The following is a 24805-nucleotide window of genomic DNA, read 5'->3' as shown; positions in this document are numbered from 1 at the left end:
CACATTTGGAAATATAAGAAATGCTAGTAGAAATCACAAAATACGCTTTCCACAAAACTAAAAATGGCAATGCTCAGAACACCCCATGCCAACACCCCATGCAAAACACCTCTCCAAAACAAATAACCAGGCAAAAAAGGAGACACCCTCCCCATGCCCCATAATAAACAGGCACTTTTTGGGGGTCCCCAATATGACATCCCTCTAAGGGAACTTTTGTAGCACCTAGAAGGATGAGATATTGGGGACCCCAGTTGAAGAACTCCACAAATTCTTAAATTCCATATTGTGGAATATTCCACTATCGATGGCTAGTCTTATTGGTGCAGGAAAAAATATATAAAGGAGAATTCCTGGATGCCAAGATCAAAGCTTGGGGCAAGTACTCCTTGGTGAGAGAAACCCAGCAGAGATTTAAATTCATAAAATATACAGCAAAGGAAAGCATGGAGATACAGACCGTTAGACCTTTAAAATAAGTCCCTTTAAGTAAGTTCAAAAATGTCCCCTTAAAAAAGGTTTCTTCTCAAAGTTTCCCTTTTCCCCCAGCACAAGAAAAGAACACAATTTTGGTTAAGTTAAAACAATGGTTTGCTTACAAACCCTTCAAAGGTCAGGTTCAAGTGCTTCACAGAAGTTGCAAAGGCAATAAAACTTAGGTTAGTTATAAAGTGGTAAAAGTTCCTAGATTGTTGGTATAGGAACCGAAGAGAGGTTAGTTGGAGCACCTAAGAGCTCCTCACACACAAAAATTCACATATAGACTGCGGGTTGGAACAATAGGCTCCATTACCTAGTTTTCTCCCAAGGTGAGGGGAAGTGGACATAGCCTGGCAGGTCTGCTTAAGATATGGTCAAAAACTCACCACACATTAGACTTCTGGCACTGGCAGTTTTTACTGCGTCCTCATTTGGCTGCCCTCAAAATTTCAGGGCCGTCAAGGGTAGGCATTTCTGGTGAGCCCCACTTTCCTGCAAGGGGCCTACTCTCAAAGCCTTGAGGCCTACTGCTGCTCTTCCTTGCTGTCATGGGCGACTCACTTGCCTTCTCTGAGCCTTAGAGACTAAGCTGCTTCCTTCACACCTCTTGCACTTGTTTCTGGACACCTTGGGCCTACAGGGAGAGGGCAGGAAAATGGGCAGTGGGAACATTTGTTTGTAGTTTTTAGCTACTTCAGAAGTTCATTTCTCTAGGAAGATGTAAGAGTTATAGCGTACCCATTCAGGGATTCTCAACTGCTGCCTCCCAAAACGCTGGAGCCGAACAACATCTCACCCTCTTGTGGCACCAAGTTCAGAGTTGAGAGAGTTTCTGACACCATGGCTCAGGACCACAATATCTCAAGGACCACCTCTCTCCATATGAAGCTACCTGGACCCTGAAATCAGGTAGGATCTGATACAAATGTAGTGCTCAAATCCAAATTGTCTTTCCTGTTGTTGTTTTTTAAAAAAATAACCCACCCTCCCTAAACCTTCATTTATTTTCCATTTTCTCATCTTCAGGCCCATCACAGCAATTAACTCTCCCCTCTGGCTAAACTCAAAGGAATGCAATTCTTTCTTAACATGTTTTGAAGTAAATCAATATTGGTCCCAGAAACATGGGGCAACTACACAGTGTCAAGACACACTTCTTTCTACCCAGGGGGGTGGGGAAGTACAGTATTTGCTGCCATCGGAAGAGCCCCATATAGTGATCGATTGATGATTTATGAATTTCTATACTGCTTAACAGTAAAAACGGAAGCGACAACGGACAACTTAAAAGAAATATTACAAAGACATACAGTTACATATAAAAATGTTATATTAATGCAAAGTTACTAATATATGCAAATCAATATTAATTCATTTTCCTTTGGGTACTCCCTCCCTCTCAGCCTGCGGCTTCTTACTCAGGGTCCAAACAAACTCTCAACTCACCCACAAATGTCTCCCAAGAGGAATTCCTGGAAAACAGCAGGCATCACCCTATTATTTCACTGTATAGACTTGCTTTTTATGGGCAGGCCCAAGGTGAATGGTACTTCCTCAGGCTACACACAGCTGTGCCCCATTCAGCTGTACTCTCCACACCCTGACCCAGGTTTGTTGAGTTCTCCAGGGGGTCCAAAGGATGGGGAAAGGGCCACCCTCCACTCACAGCTCTTTCTTCACCCTCTGTCCTCTCCTCCTTCTCCAGCTGCCATCATGTAGGTCACTAATTGCCTGAACACACATACAAGGTATGTCTGTCCCTGGGTGTGCTTTGTTTAAAGTGATAACGGAGAAATGAAACAGCTGCCCAAGAAGCATAAATGTACCCTGTTTGTATTCCAGCTAAATACAAGTTGAGTTTTGTTTGTGATCAGGAAGTCACATTATCCACTTCCCCTGAACTAGATCTGACTCATGGCCTACTCTGCTGTTGTGTCAATGTGGTGTTATGAATAGGCCTTGAGAAAGCAAAACAAATGGATAAAATTAAAATCACTAGCACCTGCTTGCAATGTTTCTCTCCCTCTCTCTTTGCTTTTTTCCTTCTTGTATTCAAAATCTCATGCGTGGAAGAAGCTAAAAACACTTGCAGCCACATGCCTCTGTAAAGCCAGAAAGAGCATGTACAGTAAAAAGTATGAGGCCCTAGTAGAGGATGATCTTTGCCACACACAATTTATAGGCTGTAATCCTATGCATGCTAATGCTGGAATAAGTCTCATTGAACTCAATAGGACTTACTTTTGAGTACACAAGCTTAGGTTTACTCTGGCTATAACCATATTATTACACTTTTAAAGCATGTTTGTGGCACTTTTCCAACATATCTTAGCAGACTGCAAGTTGGAAAGTGACATGTGGGTTATTCCTAAGGATCCCTTGCAGACACTTTGATGGGTGGCAATCAGCTTCTCAGTTCCTTCTTCTGGCCCTGTAGGGAAAGCACAGTTTTTTCCTGGACTCTGCCAGAGTTTATGTCAGCAGCACTCTGGCAAAGAAGCTTCCAGATATTTGACAAGGATGACAGCATCAGGGTGGAAGCATTAAAAGTGTGCATGCCTGGCACTCTCTTAAAACACAAAGCTTGCTAAGAGCAGAATCAAGCCAGGAGATGAAATGTCAGAAGAAAGAAAGTGTAAAAGAAAGAAGGAATGTGAACAGTGGGGCTTCTCCAGACAACCTTTTTATTCAGCACATAGCCTGATTTATTTGTGAAAAGCTTATCTGGTGGTTTGGCTATATGTGTGTCTTTATTATTATTATTATAAGTATTAAAAGAATTTATATACCACCTTTCATTTCAAGAAGAAATGCCAAGGCAGTTCACATATAAGTAAAAGCCCATAGCAAAATAAAAAGGCTAAAGTATAAAACCAATTAAAAGATATAGCTAATTTAAAAATACATGGTAATACCTTTTTGAGCATTCACTTTGATCTGTTTACATGATGGTTATGTGCCAATATGCAGCCATTCTGCTATTTCCTTGTGAGTTGTTTACATGTCTTCCTGTTAATCATTTGTTCATTCCTGTCACTTTCCTAACTGAAAAATTCTGCTTTTTAAAAAAAAAGTACTAGGGTGACAGAGGCAGTCTTAGAAATATGCTAATCTGTTGACTACTTTGACCTGGATTCAGTCTCTAATGGAGATGTGCAAAACCCTCCTGAGAAATAACATTTGAACATCCTTCAGACCTTCCAAATTGACCTTGAATTTCACTTTAAGTAAAATGCTCTAGCACCTGCAATTCAAACAGTGATTATTTTGATTACCTTCGAGCCTTTGGCACAGTCCTCTAATCCCCATACCAAGCCTAAGCTCATGCAACTGAAACAACCCTATTTCAGGGACCTGTCTTATACTCTGGCCTGGTTCACACATTACTTTCAACCAGCATTAAGCTTAAAGGTAAAGGTAAAGGGACCCCTGACCATTAGGTCCAGTCGTGACTGACTCTGGGGTTGCGGCACTCATCTCGCTTTATTGGCTGAGGGAGCCGGCATACAGCTTCCGGGTCATGTGGCCAGCATGACTAAGCCGCTTCCGGCGAACCAGAGCAGCGCACAGAAACACCGTTTACCTTCCCGTCAGAGCGGTACCTATTTATCTACTTGCACTTTGATGTGCTTTCGAACTGCTAGGTTGGCAGGAGCAGGGACCGAGCAACTGGAGCTCACCCCGTTGCGGGGATTCGAACTGCCAACCTTCTGATCGGCAAGTCCTAGGCTCTGTGGTTTAACCCACAGCGCCACCCACGTCCCTTCGCATTAAGATTAGCTATGGTTTAAAGGTGAACACACTGGTGCATGGGGCTAAAATCATGGGCACTTTGTTCCTCCCCAGTCCTGCTGCCACCACACTGCCCAAAGCTGAGGCATGCTTTGGCTTAACATTATGCCTGAACCTGGGCTCCCACAATGTATAACCAGGTGTAGCGTTAGTGTTTTTAGGCAAGGCATGAGATCAAGGCAATGACTGATCTTTAGGAAAGCAGATTCACCCCTGAGAGAAAGATAGGATGATTCTTGGAGGTGGGTTACTGCTTTTGGTATAAACATTGAAGTGAGTATATACATATCTAAGACTCAAATGTTTTTTGAGGGGGGGAGAGAGAAGGGTTTGACTCCTGCTTGCTTGTTACACAGCTGGATTTTAAGCAATTCAAACTTGAATTTATCCAACCATGGGCATCTGAACCTAAATCATTGTAAATCTTAAATGCCTTTTACCCCTGCCCCCCGCCATCTGAAATACCACGCTTGGTCTTGCAGTGAATGTCATACTGAGAACCAAAGATAAATTGATGGTAGTCCTAACCCCCATAATCTTGACCTCCTCCCTTTCAAAAATTTAAATTTACAGCTACTAGGCTTACAGCTAGGAATGGACAGATCTTTTAATGTAAGTTTCTCTCAGTTTTTCATTTTCCAAGCTTAAGTTTGGTTTGCCCTATTTCTGCATACATTTATGATTAAAAACAAAACAAAAAAACCATGTGAAAATTTGTACTCATTGCTCCTAATACAGTGGTACCTCGGGTTAAGAACTTAATTCGTTCTGGAGGTCCATTCTTAACCTGAAACTGTTCTTAACCTGAGGTACCACTTTAGCTAATGGGGCCTCCAGCTGCCGCTGCACCGCCACTACACGATTTCTCTTCTCATCCTGAAGCAAAGTTCTTAACCCGAGGTACTATTTCTGGGTTAGCAGAGTCTGTAACCTGAAGCGTCTGTAACCCGAGGTACCACTGTACACTAATTTTTATATGGAATTTTACCTAGTATGCATTTTTGCAAGCAATTTCCCCCTAATATAATTCATTTTTTATAGTTTTTACTGATTATGGTAAAAATGAACACGCTTTTCACCATACACATTTTTGTATGCATTCTTTGGTTGGAGAACTGCATTGCAAATGCTGTGGGGAACAGCAGAGAGCTATTTTGATTTTTGTGTTGGTACAGGAAATGTGAAACTGGTAAGTTTGCATTAGATTACAAACTGAACAAATTCATCCTTATTTACAACTCAAGACACTTCAGTTCTTTGCATGATTAAGAGTTGTTATTGAGATAAAACAGGAGTTGTGTGGCTGGCAGAAATACAACAGGGGAAGGCTAAATGGAAATACATGTATAGAGAAAGCTTCAATTGTTGACATTCTGTCTGTCAGACATCTTATTACTTGTGTGTGACCCTATATATTGAACCCTTTACTCCAGCTGCAAAAGAGGATACAAATTTGCATGTGGCACAAAGCGAAGGCAAATTTCATTCATATTTCTGTCCTCTTTTGCAACTGGAGGAAAGCGTCCAATGTATTGTATGCCAACCCATAAATCCTTTTGGCATCCCTCCTGTGTTTGGATGCTCACAGTTAGCCATGCCCTTGTCATTGCAGTATTTATTTGTACTGTATATGTATCCCAAATATTTATATCCCACTCTTTAGTCTGGAAACTTTGCGAGCAGTTTACAGTATAAAAGAGGGCTAAAAGCTTAACTAATAATAATTTGCCGATGCGATTTCAATAAAGCAGATAACAAAATCTATCATAAAAACAAATCAAAAGGTTAAGTTAGAAGGCATGGGCATTTTTAAAAAGGTGGCCAGCTGGTCCCAAAAAGACATCAAAGGGAGGGGGATTCAGTTCTGCTGGTGGGTGTTTTCTAAGGTTGCTCTGGAAAATTATTTTAAACACATAAAATAAATGTGTACAGTTGGGAGCTTTTGTCTTTAGACGATACCTAGAAAAATAGAGTGTTTTGTAGGTTTTCTTTCTCTCTCTTTTCTTTAAAGAAAGTGTATTTTTTCGTAGTTAGGCAGCACTTTGCCATCCATGTGTCATTTATAAAGCGGATACTTTGAGAAGGAATTTGAGCGTGTATGTTTTGCAAGCAAAGATATCTGAATTGGATCCTTCGCTGGAAGTTGACCTATGGATGTCTAGGGATTAGGGTGGTTCAGCAGACAAATAATTGCCTCTTCACCTCTGAGATCCATGCTGTAACACCACCATTGACTAAAACGCCCGACGATCATTCAGATAATCATTGTCCTTATTATTAAATGTGTATTACTTAAACCTTCTCTTTCCACAATTCATTTTGAAAGTCCGGCACTCTTTATGTAAAAACAAACATAAGGAGTTGACATTTAAACTATAGTGCAAACCATTATTATACCAGGGTATAGGCTGTGGTCCTAGATGTGTTCTCATAATACGTATCTATTTCCTTTGACATAAGGGAGCATAGATGAAAAACATGAACTATATCATAATCGCCCATCTAGAATGTTGCATGTTTTTTTTAATTGCCCTGACTGTTGCCTCACCTTGGGCTGAATGGAATGATGAGGTCCAGCTTGTCAAGCCCTATTACTTATTCACCGCCCCATCATACCTTTGACACATCTGTCAGTTTTTATACAAGACCCGAATGAGCAAGGATGCTGAAGTTTCCTTTAATACCCTGGAGGGCAGGTCCTTTTTAACCACACCCCCAAGGCTGACATGTCAGGTTGCAGTTACAATGACAGGGCAGTGGGAGGAAGGTAGCATTTTGCCTGCCTCTGCCGTTCTTAGCTTCTGGACAGATTTGTGTTTTTCCCAGATCATTTTGTTGAGATCTTTCATTTTATTTCCATGACCAAAAAAGAAAAAAAGAAAGAAAAAGGACTGAAAGAATTAACATCAACATCTATTCTAGACTGCTGGCGGAAGTGAACTTGTGCTTTTAATTCCAGTTTTCTCTAAATTGCCAAGGAAATGGAAATGATTGGTTGGTTGTATGTATGGAATCCTTTACCGATTGATTATGAAATTGCTCTTTTGCCACTACAAGCAGAGTTTTGTACTAATTTTTTAAAATAGTAAATGTCGAGAAAGAAGGGATATCATGCCCAAAAGTAATTGATTGGAGAAACTAGTTGGAAAATGAATCTGTAGTCATATTTCACCAAATATTAAACTTGATCACTATAATAATAATCCCCAAAAAATTGAATATGTCACCACTATGGGATCAATGTTTTATAGGTCCAACTGCTCAGTCCTATGTATATCTACTCAAAAGTCTCACCGAATTCAACAGGACGTACTCCCTGATGTGTTTGGGACTGCATCCTAAGAGTTACAAAGTGAAAGAGAGATCATAGGCTCATGGGGGCTATTTCCTATCATCACTATATGCCAGCTGCTTTTTTGAGTCTGGGTGGCATTTTTCTTTGGGAAGACGAGAAAAATTGAGTCTACAGATTTTGGAAAGGGATGTGGTTTTCTTGTAAACACATGCTTTGCACACAAAAGGTCCCAGGTTCAATTTCTGGGATAAGAACTGTAGATACAACTGAGTTAGATCTACCAGTTACCTGAGCCAGTATAAGGCAGCTACCTATCTTCCACAGATGCAGAATATAATAGCACATAGCTCATTACTCAGTACATGGATAAATAAATAAATAAATAATTAAATCATAAATACCAACTTTTATTCAGGTTCAAATAGGTAATATCTGATATGTTGGTGATTTTAATTCTAGGTTGTTAATAGCCCCAGAAGCATTAAGATGCAGGAACTAGACCGACATCTCAACTTGCCTGGTCATGACAGCAGCAGTGGTTTCACTTATAGGACTTTTTAGGCAAAGCAAAAAAACATTCCTGTTGATGACAATACAAGTGAAAACAAGGTTTAGAGAGCAGCGCTGCAAACTTGCATTGTTGCATCACCTCCCCCAGTTGCTCTTTTCCACCACAACTAGTGCTGCACTAAGGAAAAGTGTGATAGCACGTGATCCAGCTTCGGTGTGTCATGTCCATACAGTGCAGCTAGTAAAAGGAATGTGTTGCGTCACTGGCTCTTTCCAGATCTCCCTCTTGTCATGAGTGGTCAAAGTAATGAGCTTACACATAGGTTTAGATAAGTATTTACTAGGTAAATAGTTGCCTTGTACATCTATTGCTCCACCAATTTATAGAGCCAGGCAAAGTGATGTAACCCACCTCAGGCATTAGATTTTGTGGAACCATTAAAAAAAACAGCAAATTGTCAATTACATTTTTAACATGTGGCATGCTAGTTGCACTTTTGAAGCACTGAAATGTCTTGGGAGGTCACTACCAATGGAATATCACAAACTGCAGCAATATGAAATTGGAGTTGTGGAATGGCAGCATTCAGGATTAGTGTCTAGGATGCTTAAATTTAAGAATGTAACATAAGCTTTGCTTGTTTGGGATGAGATCACACACACATAGCTAATGCATGCCACATATTTAAGTGCTTGGCAAAATCTAGGCCTGGCGTATTATAAACCATTAAACAATCACTTTCAGAAAAGAGGCAGGATGCTATTATGCAGCTTCGAGATGATTTAAGTTGCATCTCTGTTTCCCCTCCTCCTCCTCTCCTGCCTAGCTTTCTTTCTTGTTAGCTGTTTAAATCAGCAGTTTTAAAGCTCCAGTTCACCAAAAATGCTAATGTTCATTGCACCTCAATTGTAATTCAAATTGCTCCATGCAGCCTCTAGCTTGCATTCAACAGAAGAATCGAAGCTTGCCAATTGGAATGCTGGAGGTCACAGACGCTCCATAGTTTGACTTTTATTTTTTAAGCATTCATGTAAGGAAAAAGTTGCAGGAAAACCAGCCCTGGCTGTCCAAATTTTGGTGCTGATTCTCCCCCCACCCCGCTTTTGGCTATGTGAGTCCACATTGCTCTATGTCTGCAAGAGCTCTGTTTCCCCCGCCCCATTTCTGAACATGGTCAGAGAAGCAACGCTCCATCACCTGGAGTGAAGGCTGACAGGAATGAACACAGGCAGGAAGCAGCGTGACACACGCATTGCCATGCATGACTGACCAAGAGCCATCAACAGCAATTAAACATTGAGAGCTTGGGATCCTTTCGGACAGGTTCAAGTTTGCTGGCACTGCTGTGATTAGATGTTTTGCACTGTTTCCCTGTAGTCAGTATGTGACATATTCCTTCTCGCTTGCTCTTTTCTGGTGTGTGTGTGTGTGTGTGTGTGTGTGTGTGTTGTATTGTCCTAATGCTAACACGTCTGCGGTAGGAAACTTGGGATTTTAAAATAAGATCGTGGTGAGAGCAGATTAAAGAAAAGCCAGAATTAAAAACTCACAGGCAGCCATGCCCGCTCTATGCATAATGTAAAGGCTAGACAAATCTTAGATCATTTTGTCAGTAGCCCTTAAAGGAGGTTAAAAAGAGCATTATTTCACACAAGGCCTCTCTTATGCTGCTTGTACCATAGTTTTGTCAATGTTGCTAATGTGGAAGAAACCCGTATGCACATTTTCAGCAATGGAGGCTTAAAATTTGGATTACAGCTAATTTGAGGGAAAGCTGTTTTATGCTTCACATTTGAAACTCCCTCTCCTGAAAATGACATAGGAAGAAGCTGCCATGCTGGATTAGGCCATTGGTCCATCTGGGTTAGTATTGCCTATCCTCAAAGCAGAAGCAAGTAGAAACCTGGGGTTGTTGTAACTTTGATATGTTCTGCCTGAGAGCTCTCATCTCCCCAGTTTTTGACAGCCTGATCTTATGACAGGCTGGATAGCTCAGTTGGTTAGAGCGTGGTGCTGATAACGCCAAAGCCGCAGGTTCGATCCAGCTGCATATTCCTGCATTGCAGGGGCTTGAACTAGATGATCCTCAGGGTCCCTTCCAACTCTGATTCTATTATCTGCCTTGGAGAAAAAGCAGGGAGTCAAAGGGAGTTGCCCCAGATTAAAGGAAAAATGAAACAAAAAACCCAATATGGTGTATCAGTACAACAGCTCAGCAAGTGCAGATATGTTTATTCGGAATGGGGGGAAGACAGGCAGACCCAGAAATTTAGGCTTTCAAGTCTGGGAGCTAATTTAAGCATTTGGGAGTGGCAGAAAGTAGTGACATAATATATGGTACACATGGGGGGGGGGGGACCTTTATTTGAATTTACCCACCCTCACTAAAAATCCTTGGCTATACAGTGCCTTTGTCTTTGTAGAGATGCTAGCTCCCCACATACAAGGAGACACTGGTGTGAGAAAACATTTTGATATGTTTTTAGCATTCACCAATAGCAGTACAGTAGAAGCACCTGCCTAATAACTATATTATATTATTATACTACTTCTATAGAATCATAGAAAGGTAAAATGTAAAGGACCCCTGGACGGTTGAGTCCAGTCAAAGGCGATTATGGGGAGCAGCGCTCATCTCATTTCAGGCCGAAGGTGCCAGTGCAGTGTTTGTCCTCAGACAGCTTTCTGGGTCATATGGCCAGCATGACTACACCGCTTCTGGTGCAACGGAACACCGTGATGGAAGCCAGAGCACACAGAATGTTAAGGGTGACTAACACAAGGCTCTCTAGATGCTGCTGGATTCCACCTCACTTCCATCCTAGCCTAGCCAGGATGGTCAATGGTCAGGGAATGGGAGATGCAATCCAACAACATCTGGAGGGCCACAGGTTAACTACCTCTGGTGTAAGCTATGACTTCTACAAAAAGCAACAAGTTTCTCTGAATTTGCAAAGCTTGAAAATGAAGTCGAGGAAGCAGGCCATTTTAGCAGCCCGCATTACAATCAAGCCTTTTGTTGACATGAGCAGTTCCTTTTTATCACAGCAGCTCAGCTATATAATTCACTAATATATCCACTTGATGTCACTATCACTGCCCAGTAGAACAAAGAGTACGTCAACAGGGTCATTGCTTTTCATGCCAGTCAGTTCACCGGACAGCACACCACCTGCAACTAGGTTGGCATTTTGACATTATCTTACAACTACCCATTGTGTGCACTAGGCCACAGTGTATTCTGTCTGATCTGCTGCTGCTGCTGTGTTACAGGAAAGAAAAATGCATTTCTTGGAAGATAAAGTTTTAACAAATGTTCCTGAAAAAGGCCCGACTCCAGGCTTCCACTTCGTATAGAAACCCTGCATATATACATGAGAGAAAGAAAGGAACAAGGTAGCTATCCGGATATTGTGGATATTGTGGCCACAGCCATAAAGGCTGGAATAGCAAAAACTTAATGAACCAGTACAGGTTCCTAGTCTACCCATTCACACCAGTTGCATTTGGGATGGAGGGGTGTTCTGTGGAATAAAGAGATGAGAATCTTCTTCTCACTACTTTCCCACTGAAAGGTGCTCTGCACTGAGATAAGAGAACACCATTTCAGATGGTAGCTGTGTCATATTTCTACAATGTTTCCCCAGGGGTTTTTTTCCTTTAAGATTGTTTCTTTGCAGTAAACTAGCTAATCAAGGAGCAACCTGTGCTAAATATTTCTCCTTGACGTGCCAGTTTACCACAGTGCCAGTTTTGGTTTTCTCGGTTCTTATGCATAAGGTTTTCAATGCGTTGCAATCGTACTTTGGGGTTTTCTTTTTTTTGTAATGAACAGAGGGCTAGTGATGTTTTAAATAGAAAACGAATGAATGAATGACATACGTAGAATAACTGCAAGTCAGACTCATTCAGCAGCATTTATTACCTGGTTTTGTGGCTGTGAGGGAACTGAAAGCAACAGTTCATGGGCATTTTATGTCTGTCTATATGCATTTAGAGAGAGCCAGTGTGGTGTAGTGGTTAAGAGCGGTGGACTCATAATCTGGTGAACCGGGTTTGATTCCCCACTCCTCCACATGCAGCTGCTGGGTGACCTTGGGCTAGTCACACTTCTCTGAAGTCTCTCAGCCTCACTCACCTTACAGAGTGTTTGTTGTGGGGGAGGAAGGGAAAAGGAGATTGTTAGCCGCTTTGAGACTCCTTAGGGTAGTGATAAAGCAGGATATCAAATGCAAACTCTTCTTACACACATGTGCTAGAATCATGATGCACCCCTCTTTCTTGAGATGTTATTTTTAGAGACCTGAAGGAGGGCACTGAAGCCTGTAGAACTCTATTGCACACGTGCACACTCAAATTTGGAACGCTTTACCAGGAACAGGTATGAGAAAACAGGAACTGTGAGCAGGCTTCCCCTGTTGTTTCAGCCCCATGTCTGGTGTTCAGAGCATCAGCACCTGGCTGCATTGGAAAGCTGCCAGGAGCCTACCAGCTCAGTCAGGCCCACAGCTGGATTCCAGACCCCCACAGACACACACTTACCCATTAAGTAGCAACAGTTATATTATATGTAACACTGACATGGGGAAGAGCTTCTCACGTTAACCTAGTTGGATAGGATGGAGCCTTTCTCAAACCTGGGTTCCGAGCTGTTGTTGGACTACAACTCCCATCATTCCTAGCTGGCATGGCCAGTGGTCAGGGATGATGGGATTTGTAGTCCAACAGCATCTGGGACCCAAGGTTGAGAAAGGCTGGGATAGAGCCACTAGCCTAGCGTTGGAAGGTAGGTTAGTTTCCCATCTCATAGAAAAGATGGGCTAGATGAAATGAGTCCAGCCCTGCTGCCTGCTCCTTCTTTCTTTTTCTCTGAGGCTGCCACTCCTTTGGTACTTTGTGGCGGCCATAAGTTCTGCTTTGCAGAGGACAGTTCTCCATTTCAAAAGCTGTCCAGTCCAAGCCTGGCTAAAGATAAAGGGTTGCATACTTGGAGTAGACCCACACAAGTAAATTGATATAACTAACTTACATGCCAAGGAGTGTATTCTGATTATGAATTAGTTGGATGTAACTTTTTGGAGGAAAGAAGAGCAGAGGCCTTGAAGTTGCCCATGAACAGCACCCGGTCAGCAGACTGAGTAGCCACACAGGTCACCTAAGCCACAGTCTTCCTCGCTACAGTGAGATGTATATCTTGGTTCTGTGTTAATTTACATCTATACATATAAATCAGCATGTGTGAATATATTCCTCCTTTTATCCATTTTCTTTATTTTGGAAATGTGTAAAATGAGCAGGCACATGGGTCATACGGTCAAAGTTTTCTCCACTATGGTGAGATGCATTGAATTTCTATTTAAATTATAGCAATTATTTCTAGATTCGCATCTTAATATATATAAAGCAGCATGTGCAACTTCTATGCAAGTCTATATGATCTTTTGGCTTCTTTTCTGGTGATGCATTTCCTCTTCCGGGGGTGTTGATGTATGAGTGTCCACTGTAACCTCATCACAGAATGGGTAAGTCGATCCTGGTAACTCTTTCTGCTGCTGCCTACATTCTACACCATTCTTCTTCACTTAGGCAGAACCATAATTTCCTAACTGCTTTTTCCTATCTAGGTGGAAACAACCACCCCATTCTCACAAACTCCAGAGTCACTAGCAGCCACTGGGAATGCTGGTCTTTGCCATTTGTATTATGGTTTCGTTTACAAACCCCACCCAGCCACCCACCCAAAGGGCAGATCATGTAACTTATCTGTGTTTTATTCCTGATCCTGAGTTAATTACATTATTTCAGGCAAACAGTGTTTGCTCTTTTCAACAAGAGAATGCCATGTGGTGGAAGCACATGAAGCTTGGGAAAGCTTATGGAGAATGGATTGTCGAAATTGGATAGGGGTGAAATAAAGGTTTTCTCTTTGTTTCCGTGCCCTCCCCCATCCTTCTGCCAAGGATCCATCAAACTGAAGTGCCATCAGTAGCCAAAAGGGAGCGCTTAACTCCTTTAAGCCTGGATTTAAGCAATTATGCACAGTGAAACAAAGCTATCTAAGCAACCTGTTTTTCTGCCAAAGCCCATTGGCTGGGATTAAGTGCTTTGAGGACAGCTGTATCCTTCTTGAAGGGGCCTTGATCCTTTCACTGTTGTCTCCTTGTTACCTGGGTAATAAACACTTCATGTCACTTCATGCTTATCTCTTTAGTGCCACTGCAAAGATCAGATCTGACAAAGCAGAATACGTGTTCAGTAGTCTGTGGATTCTTCCTTTCTGCTCCTGCCTTTTCCACCTAACACCAGTTTTTCTTCAGTCTTCTCCAGTCCTTCAAAGAGATCCAGGACTGGCACAGAATGTAACTGCGGATTAGAAAGCTGTGCTCCGTTATTTGTGTGTTATGCATAGGTTTGAGCAGAGGGGAGCTGTAAGTATCTCATAGGAGCCAAATCCAGTGTTCAGAGCTGCCTTAATGTCAAATGCCCAGAAAGAATGGACAATACAGGATGCAGAGGCTGGGATTGCTGGAGAGCCCAGGGCTTGAGCCAGGTATAACCTAGTGAAACTAGGACTGTATGTGCTCTGATTTCAGAGCTCTATTCAGGTATAGAAAAGAACAGAAGAAGTGTGTAACAGTGGCCCATGCAACTGTGAAGCATTATGGAGCCTCTGGGATGGCCATATCTGCTATAAGCAAGACTAGCTCCAAGTATGCCGGGACCTTCTGCAAAGCAGGCCCTCTCCTATGATGCCCTGAGGCACTGTGGGAATTTAAAAACCATAGTTTGTATCTGCCTACTGCCAATGGGCCCTGCTTGAATCCTATTGTAGCATGTCAACAATAATTAATTCCTCTTCTACGATTATTTTAGTAAAAGGTGCATGACTGCCTCTTTCTGCGTAAAATGTTTGTTGACATAAACTTCTTGCGTTATATAAAGCACTTCTTTTTCTCCCTTACCCCCTCTCCATCTTGATGGACAGCAAAACGTGGGGTGTGACAAATGGCACCTGACACCCAGGAAGGAAAATATCCTTAAGAATAAATCCATATCTCCAAACTATCTCTAATTTTAAAGGACAGCCTTTCATTCTACGTTCATATTTGCCACACATCCATGAAGACCAGATCTTATTTGTTCAGCTCCTGTGAATTAGAGGCACTAACAAAAACTCCATCATGAAATTACGGTTGCAATCTTCAAGTCACTTTTTCCAGGGTTGTCTTTCTTAAATTAAACCCTGTGCTTTTATTTTATGCTTTAGTGCCACAGTTACATTAGGTTTCCCCCTCCTTGAATCCTGTTTGTTTGCCTCTTGCCATAAAGATATTATTGAACTCTTTCCATAGAGATAGATTTTAGGGGCAGAGGACAAATAAACAAGTCGCTCATGCTATTCACTGGGCAATCTATATTATTGGGTGGCAATGAGATAAGTGGTGTCACTTTGCACAGCCAATATGATCAACAACAACAACAAAAGGAAGAGGAGGATAAAATGGTTAGAATAGAGGAAACTATGGCATTATGACCTATTTCCTACTTATGGGTAAATATAATAAGCATATTGTTTGACTGAAATGTTTTAGCAACAGAAGGTATCAAGAACAATCTGGTGGCTACTAATTTAGTTTCCCTGGCACTCTGATGAAAAGACATGGCTTTTGACATGGGGAAGGGCAGTAGCTTAGTGGTGGAGCATGTGCTTTGAATGCAAAAGGCCCCAGTCTCAACCCATGCCATCTTCAGATAGCACAAGGAGAAACCCCCACTTGAAACCATGGAGAGTGGCTGCCAGTCAGCACTGACAGCACTGAGCGAAATGGTCCAGTGCTCTGACTCAGCATAGGGCAGCTTCCTATGTCTTCCAACATCTAGAATCTGGCAGGTTGTAAGAAGTCACTGGTGGAATCTGATAGGTCAGTAAATAGCAGATGCTTTTTAAATGATTGTATTGTTGTAGTACTGTAGTACAGGATAGGCTGCCTGTGCAGTCCCCTCCCCCTCCCCCGCCACCCACCCTGCCCTGAAAGCAGCATAAAAATATTTTCAACAAACAAACAAAACTTTGCCAAGTTTTGCCAGAACTCTGCTGAATTTTCAGCCCCCCAAACTGCCAGTTGGATGAGTAGTAATAACCATTTTTATAAAGACTGGCCAGCAACCCAAAGTAGAGCCAGTATAATGTAATGTAATTGCTAGAGTATTGGACTTTGGACCAGAAAGAGCCAGGTTCAAAGCCTTCTTGGACACAACGTTCCCCGAGTGACCTTGGACCAGTCAGTGTTTTGCAATCTAATCATCCCCACAGGGATGTTGTAAAAATGGAGAGGAAGAACTGATCATGCATGCCATTATTATTATTATTATTATTATTATTATTATTATTATTATACCTCACCCAACTGGCAGTGTTTCCCCAGCCACTCTGGGTAGCTTACAACTTATCTAAAAACATCATAAAAACAACAATCCTAAAAAACGTCCCTAAACAGGGCTGCCTTCAGATGTATTCTAAAAGCCAGATGGTTGTTTATTTCCTTGACATCTGAAGAGGGCGTTCCACAGGGAGGGTGCCTCTCTGAGATCCTTGACGGACATCACAATACAGTATATTGACCCAAAATCTCTATATAGGTAGAACACAGGCTTGGGACTCCTCATTAATTCCAATACAGTGGTACCTCGGGTTAAGTACTTAATTCGTTCTGGAGGTCCCTTCTTAACCTGAAACTGTTCTTAACCTGAAGCACCACTTTAGCTAATGGGGCCTCCTGCTGCCGCCGTGCCGCAAGAGCACGATTTCTGTTCTCATCCTGAGGTAAAGTTCTTAACCCGAGGTAATATTTTTGGGTTAGCGGAGTCTGTAACCTGAAGTGTATGTAACCCGAGGTACCACTGTACTAGTTGCGAAGGAAGTGGAAGTTGCAGAGGAAATGGAAAATCATAGGACTTCAGGCATTGGAAAAGGCACTTAAGATGGAGCTAACTGCTATGATGAACCTGGGTCTCCTGCTGAAAATGGCTACTCCATATTGAATTTTCTTCCTCCATAATGAGTAGTATAACTTACCTGTAACTTGACTTCACCACTTTATGTGTTGCCATGCTAGTGGGAGCTAATAAAGTACAGTAAAGTAGATGAAGTCCGTAGTATGATGGAGTCATGCCACAGGTGAGTTTTACCGCAGATGATGAAGCGACACAGAAGAATTCAACACAAAGCTGCTGTTTTCAATGGAAGTTCCCTGTCTATAGTAATGTGTTGTTGTGTGCTTTCTGCCAATCTAATCCATAAAATGAGAAGAATACATTCTAATCCACCTAGGAGATTTGGGACCAGGTGGGAAAGATAAATGAAATAAATGAACTTTTGCAAGGTTTTTTCCTAGTTTCTAATGTGTAGCTGAGGTTTTGTGCACTCTCTGTAAACAATGAAATTACATTTGTATAAATTTTAAAAAATAAATGTTTGCGTAGAATTTAAAAGTATCTGAGTGAGTGAGTGAGGGTATATCAGCAGCCATAGATTTTTGCTTGGAAGATATGTCAATGGTTTGCAAACATAAATGCATCAGACTGGTGTCTGAGAGGTGGGTCAGAAGTTAACAGGATTTTGCCCTACTATGAAAACTTAAGCTGCAGATCGGAAAGTGTTTATGTGATATCACAGTTTGAATGACAACTGTCAATAGGAGTTGGATGGAGGTGAGGTCAGTATAGATTTTCCCCCCAAAGGCTGTCGGTCTGCTATTGCCTGTCATGAGATAGTTGTCATTTTCAAATCACTCCATACATCCAGCAGATTTAATGCAGCAGCACTATGGGTGCCAAACTACAGAAGGAGCAAGTGTAGCTAATTTATCATTAAAAGATCCAGATAGCAAGTTTGATTGTTGCGCTGTTCCAATGAGTAACAAACTCAAACAAAGGTTAGCTTTCATAAAAAGCCCCCTTTGCCATATTTTTTCAGTATTTTGTAAATTTATGAACTGGAAATCATTTCTTTTAGGAGTATGTTAATTAAGCACCACAATGTGTTTTATGTTTCCTTTAATGGACACAAAATGACTTTTGTTTAAAAGGACTTCATTGTACAGTATTATACATTTTTCATATGATGTGGGGGGGGGGAATCAATTATTTTAAGAGTTCTATTCTTCTGGCAGCTCATTTAAGTGAATTCTGGCTGTGTTAAATGATCATCAGTATTTTTTTTTCTCTTTAAATATCATCTCCACGGAAAGTAATGTAATGAACAAAAATAATGAAGTGTAATCTGCTGTAGTTTCAATACCATTGATTTCATTCTCCTTAAACAAGAGAAAGCAGCTCAAATGCAGCTGTAATATTTTAATTTCTATTTGGGTAAGACGTCCGCAGTGGAAGTACAAATGACTTATTAAATGCAATATGGTTGCCTTCCAAAATCTGCCTGTGTTTTGCAGCCTCTTATGTATGCACAGAGTACATCAGGAAGCAAATTAACAATCGAGGCTAAGACAGGGACAGTCCTGGCCACCAAACATCTGCCCTGTGACCCTCACCTCCCCAAAAAGGTCATTCTCATTCATCAAGTGTGTCATGCAGCCATTTAGGGAGGAAGAGAATGTGGCAAACCTGTGAGACGATACAAGGGAAACTATCTTGGCTGAATGTGTTCCTTATGCACTTTAATGTAACAGACGGAGAAAATGCAAAACAGGAATTCTGTTTGCTGCAAATTGTAACGAGAGCTGAATGAGAATTTTCTGTGTGCAAGATTTATTTGTTTATTGTTTTATGAATTTATTAAATTTATATACCACCTTCATCCAGCTTTTAATGGTGACATTTAACCAGAGGCAAGTTAAAATTGCAGTTTTCAAGAAATAACCATGCAGCTGTGAACCAGCCCTCTGCTCTTTACTGTTGAGGTATTGAGGCCTAATTCTGACCAAAATTACAATCCTATACATGTTTACTCACTGAGTTCAATGGGACTTTCTCCATAGCTAAGCGTGCACAAGATTGCAGCCTAAAGTTTCAGTCCTAAACAATACATACCAAAGCACCATTGAACACAGTAGAATTTACTTTGAAGCAAACACGCATTGGATTGTGGTTCCTATGTTAACACTACATTCATAAAGAACTAATATCAGAAACAATCCCCTGTTCATCACCCTGTGACATAAATTTTGCACTGTAAAAATAGAATATCCTCAAATGCAGTTATGTTTCTCAGAAAATTAGGAAGGGTGAATATTTGTGTAGAGCTTTTTGACGTAAATAAGGGTTAGAGGAAGTAAAGCTTTAATGTTAGTTGCGAAACTCTATCCTTCAACAAAAGTGTTTACAGTACTGAATACCTTCCTCTGTTATCAACAAACAACCAGATTGCTGCAGATTAGAAATGGTTTCAAATAGTTGTGTGTGTGTGTGTGTGTGTGTGTGTGTATGTGAAGGGTATATGACACAGACAATGTGAATCTTAAAACATTTCCATGGATATTAAACAGTGTTCACAAATGCAGTATGAGAAACATCAAATCCGAAATTACATGTTCTATATAACCTGCATTTCAGCCTGAACATAAGTTATAGCTTACACCTGGCTATGCATGGAAGGACAAGCTTTCTTCTCCCAAGAGGAATAAAATGTAGAAATGTCTCAACATTTATGAATTGCTTTTGGCTTAAAACAGAATTCCTACTTTGCACCTTCTCCCATTGAATTGTACAAGAATCAGTGCCTGTCTCTGTTATTTTATTAGCTTTTAATAAAGATCATATACAGTCTCCTACAGCAAATGCACTTCTCAAATCTAAAACATATAAAGAAGACAAATGTTGCTAGGGCAGACTGACTTCAAGCCAGACATTTCAGAGCCATGGCTGATTAACTGGCTTCTAAGATGTGGGAGTTGCTACCAGCCACCAATCCGCAACTAAAATAATATGAAAATCTTTCATATCAAACGAATTATTCTATACCAGGTTGAAAATAAACACCCACTGAAACAACAGGATAATTGGTTTTAGAAAGTAATTTTTTATCATTATAGTGATGATCAATAAAACGAAATTCCACTCTAGTTATTAATGACCACTAACCCAAGACTTCTTTGTGTATATGGCTATTTAAAGATTAGTTTTCCAAAACTTAGTTACAAAGGACATAAGGGGAACTTTTCAGCCTGCTCTGAATCAGAGGTAGTGAGATGGCCTCTTTGTGCTTTAGTCCAGCAAGGATTATGCTACAATGTATTTGGTCATCTTTCAGGGACCATGGGAAAGAATGTTACCGGTATTTTTGTGATGGAAGGCTTGTTGGAGTAAACAGTATACAGTAGTACACCTCAGCTCCTTTCCATGTGTACTTTGCAATGCAAAAAAGAACTGTTTGAGCTCTGTTGCATGTGGCTGTATCATATCTTCCAACATTTCTCCAATAAAAATAGAGACGTCTTATTCTATTATTATTATTATTATTATTATTATTATTATTATTATTATACCTGGCCCATCTGACTGTGTTGCCCCAGCCACTCTGGACAGCTTCCAACATATATAAAAACAGAGTAAAACATTAAACATTTAAAAACTTCCTTAGACAGGGCTGCCTTCAGATGTCTTCCAAAGGTTGCATAGTAACTTATCTCCCTGGCTTGGGGGTCACATACCTCCATACCCTCCAACATTTCTCTTGTGAAAATAAGAACATCCTAAGGGAAAGCGGGACATTCTAAGATCAAATCAGAAACTGGGACAGCTTCTCTAAGTCCGGGACTGTTCCTGAAAAATGAGGACACTTGCTGTATGTTGGTTCTGAATAGCACATGGAGGGGGGGGGACCCATGATGTGGGCAATGAGTGACTTTATTACTTGAAGCTACAGTTACCTACACTCTGGTAACCTCCCAGCTGGAATTCTGCAATGTGTTGATCTGCCTTCAAAAACATTCTGGGAACTTCATTTGGACCAAAAAAGGGTGATCAGGTTCCTGGTGGAGAATGGTAAATATTAACCTATCGTGCCAGCGCTTCACAGTTTGCATTGCCTTCAACTCTGTTCCAGGCCGAATTCAAAGTGCTGGCTTTAACGTTTAAACACACACAAACAGAGATAGGCACACATACATCCACTGGTGTGGTCACTGAGATTCCCATTGGAGGCCCTTCACAGCGTTCACCTGCCTAATGAAGTTAGGGGGGTAGTTACTAGGGAGGTAGCTCTTTATGCACAGGGCAGTAAGTTGCTTACTGTATGCTGCTCTTAGAGATACTTGTCTGGCACACACACTATAGTCTTTTGGCTGCCAGGCCTTTTAAAGGGTATTGTCTTCTGGTGCTTTTCTATTCCTGCAGCAAGATATTCCACTGCTGGTTTTAAATTGCTTTTAGCTGCCGTGTCTATGGTGATTTTTATATTTTTATTCTGTTGTTGTTTGTAATTGGTTTTATTGATTTTATTGTTAACATTTAGGGGATTTTTGTACAGGAAAATGGGTTTTCTGGGTGATCTACAAATGCAAAAGATAAATAAAATATATCACCTTTTCTATCTCATTTCTCAAACAACGCATGTAGTTTCTTTCCCGAGCTAAGGAAAAGAAAGCCTCCAGATTGTTTTTAAGCTGCTGGAACAGCAGCTCCATCTGGTCTCAAACTACTGCTGCTCATTCCTCCATTCTGGCTCAGTCATACCAGCTCACAGTTTCTCTCCAAAGAAACACAATCATGCCTCTCTCACACACACACATTCCACTTCCCAGAGCAATGTGGAGTTTCATGGGCAGCACTTTAAAAGGATTTTTATTCCTTTTGTGAATAGATCACGGGAGACGTGTGGCATTTTGTAATATTTGATGGCATGAGAAGAGGCGGCTTCCAAACTGTGCCGGAACTTATCATGCCAGTCTCATAGCCATGCCCTCAAAGAGACTCCATTGCCCCTCTCCCTCCAAGGATGTACATGGCATAATGCCAAATTCATAAGGATCACCTGACATAGAATAAAGGTGGCAATGGGTGGTGTAGCAGTTAGCATGGACTCTGGCTTGGGACAATTGAGTTCACATTCTTGGTTAGGCATAGAAGATCACCAGGTGACCTTTGGCCAGTCACTGTCTGAACCTACCTCACAAGGTTGTTGTTACTGTTGTGAGGATAGAGTGAGGTGCCCAATATCCATATATTCCGCCCAGTTTTCAGGCACTCTGCTAGTTGACACCATTGCTCCTGCTCTGAGAATAAAGTCCTGGAACTGAATTTATTTGCATCGCCCTCCATTACACTGCGGGAGGAGTTAGCAGCAGGCAGCAATTCTGTTGCAGCTTCTGGGAGCGTGTGACCAAGACCTGTAAACAGGGGCGTTTGTGAGGGAGCTTAGCTGGGGAGTTTGAGGTGGAGGCCTGGAGTGCTGCCTCACGGTGGGTGTAGGACCAAGAGGCATGGATGGCAAGGAAGCTGCTGCAGTGATCTGCAACACCTGTGCCATTTTGTCTTCCTGCCTGAGAACATGCAAAACTACACCTGCTGCAAGTGCAAACTTGTCTGCCTCTGTGGAAGAGAAAATACAGCAACTTAATGGCCCACCTAGCCACACTTTGAGCATATAAAGGTAAAAAGCCTGTTGCATAAATCTAAATTATTTTAAAGCCCTATCACATGAAGTTATTGAGCGTTCCCAAAGTAGCCTCATCTGAATATAATCATTATGTTTATCTAAACTTCTTATTATCTTGATGTTTTGTTTTTTCTCTAGGCCTTTCAGAGAAAAGTGATTGTAGTTATATCACATGCACATAAATTGATCGGAGTTACCAATCTATTTTCATGAAAGGCTAGTTAAATCTTCTAAAGGATAAGATAGACAGGACTGGATGTATAACTCAAAGCTTCCAGTTTCTCCTGAGGAGGAAAATATGGGGTTTTGCACTCCTCTGTCGTTTTTTTTACTAGTGTGTCCTGCATTTCTCACAGACCTCACTTTTTATTATTATTCTGCATTAAGCAATAGAGTAACCTTTTACAATAATGTGAGCATAGCTAAGAAACATTTGATCATTATATATATACAGTGTGTGTGTGTGTGTGTGTGTGTGTGTGTGTGTGCGCGCGCACAATTGTATGTATGTTTGCGTGATCTTGGCCTTTCTTCAAAATGTCTGTCTGTTAAAATATTAGATCTGTCTGTTTGATGTTATGCTGTTTTTAAAGTTACGCTTGCAGATTTTTATCTGTGTTCCCTTAGCACAAATCTTCGGGCGTCAGCGCTTTGCTGTTCTCCCGTGAAAAGTGATGATCTCTTCCATTGGCTTAGGTCATATGATCTGCCTTGTGCTGTTTTACCCGGACACCAAGAGCTTGGGCATAAAGGCAAGTTCTATTTTGGCCACACTTCACTGAATTCCCCATGCAGATGCTTTGCATATTTCACAGCAGAATTAGTAACAGTAATCATTGTGGAAGATGTTCCAGCTTGTGGCTGCTCCTCGTACTGGGGGATGACAAACTTGTTCCATCCACTTGACACCACAAAAAGGCCACGTGTTGGAGCATGCTGGATGCGAAGTGAGGAGGGGGGCGGAACGACCCACCGGGGGAATGAAGTGGCTTCAGTAACGGAGACTTTTCCCAGCTGGCATGTAAGACAGTCAGCAGGCTCTGTGAGACACATCCAGTCAATCTCTCGCCAACCCTCTGCCTTCTCTATATCAGCGCTCAGAAGGATTCTCTCTTTTTGGCAAATATAGGATGACTTAATCTCTGCCGGCACAGTAAAATAACCTGGTCCACATAAACGTGCAATTTGCACATTTAAGTAGCATTTTCAGAAATGTTGTAGGTAGAATCCAATGCAGAAAAGCTGTTTGATATGCTCTGAAATGGATTTGCAAGGTTTAATGAACAGCATTTCCACAAACAGCATTTTAGTGAGGAACTGGGGGTGGGGTGGGGACCACCGTAGAGGTAGGTCATGACAACTCTTTAAAAGTCTGGTTTTTGTAATTAGAAGATTTGTAACAGTGCCATTTATGTCACTTCAGAGATTAATGTTCATTATGGTTTTTTTAAAAAAAGAATATTCTTTCAAATTTCTAAAGTGCCTACAAATGGGGAGACTTATTCAGAAACAGGATATGGAATGCTTCTGTTGCTGTTGTCGAATTACATATCTGAAAGCATTCTAACTCCCAGCACAAATCAATTGATATTTTATTGATGTGGCTTTCTTATAAGTACAAACTTTGTCTGAGTAACTTTTGCAAGTGGAATCAGCATACAGTAAATGCTGCTTTCAAATGGGCAGTTCAAAACATTTCTTGTCTTGATGAACAGGGTCACAGGGAGAGAGAGGAGCATGAGTGATGCTTTTAACGTCTGTGTTCAGAATTATAATATGGGGGCTATAAGGATGATTTATATATTTATTTACATATCCCTTAAAGGTGTCACATATCTGTAAAACTGTAGATATCTGCTTCCACGCTTGTGATTCATAGCATTTACTGGCCAATGGGCTCATCCATACTTCCTTTTGCACTGCTCTTTCCAGGCACACATCCGTGCTTTAAAGCTCTGGGTTCGAACCATTGTTCGTTGTAAACAAGGGTTCCTGTTTTGTGCATATCACTAATCTGAGATTCCTTGAAATAAAAAGTAAAGTCAAAAAAAGTTTCCAAGGCCTCACAAAAGGAAGAGCGTGGGACTTTGCTCAAGCTCACTGTGTTTCATGC

The 24805-nt window shown here is 41.2% G+C and overlaps 1 long non-coding RNA gene across 1 annotated transcript in view; it reads right to left on the bottom strand.

Moving 5' to 3' along the window:
* LOC114594665 (uncharacterized) overlaps positions 1–974 on the bottom strand; it is a 68405-nt gene extending 67431 nt beyond the window's left edge. The window contains exon 1 of the long non-coding RNA XR_003706042.2: positions 867–974. This is a non-coding gene — a long non-coding RNA (uncharacterized LOC114594665). The remainder of the gene's footprint in view (positions 1–866) is intronic.
* Between the last annotated feature and the right edge of the window lie 23831 nt (positions 975–24805).

The sequence above is a fragment of the Podarcis muralis genome, chromosome 3 (genome assembly GCF_964188315.1).
Source record: "Podarcis muralis chromosome 3, rPodMur119.hap1.1, whole genome shotgun sequence".
Classification (NCBI taxonomy): domain Eukaryota; kingdom Metazoa; phylum Chordata; class Lepidosauria; order Squamata; family Lacertidae; genus Podarcis; species Podarcis muralis.
This window is presented reverse-complemented; position numbering and strand designations above follow the sequence as displayed.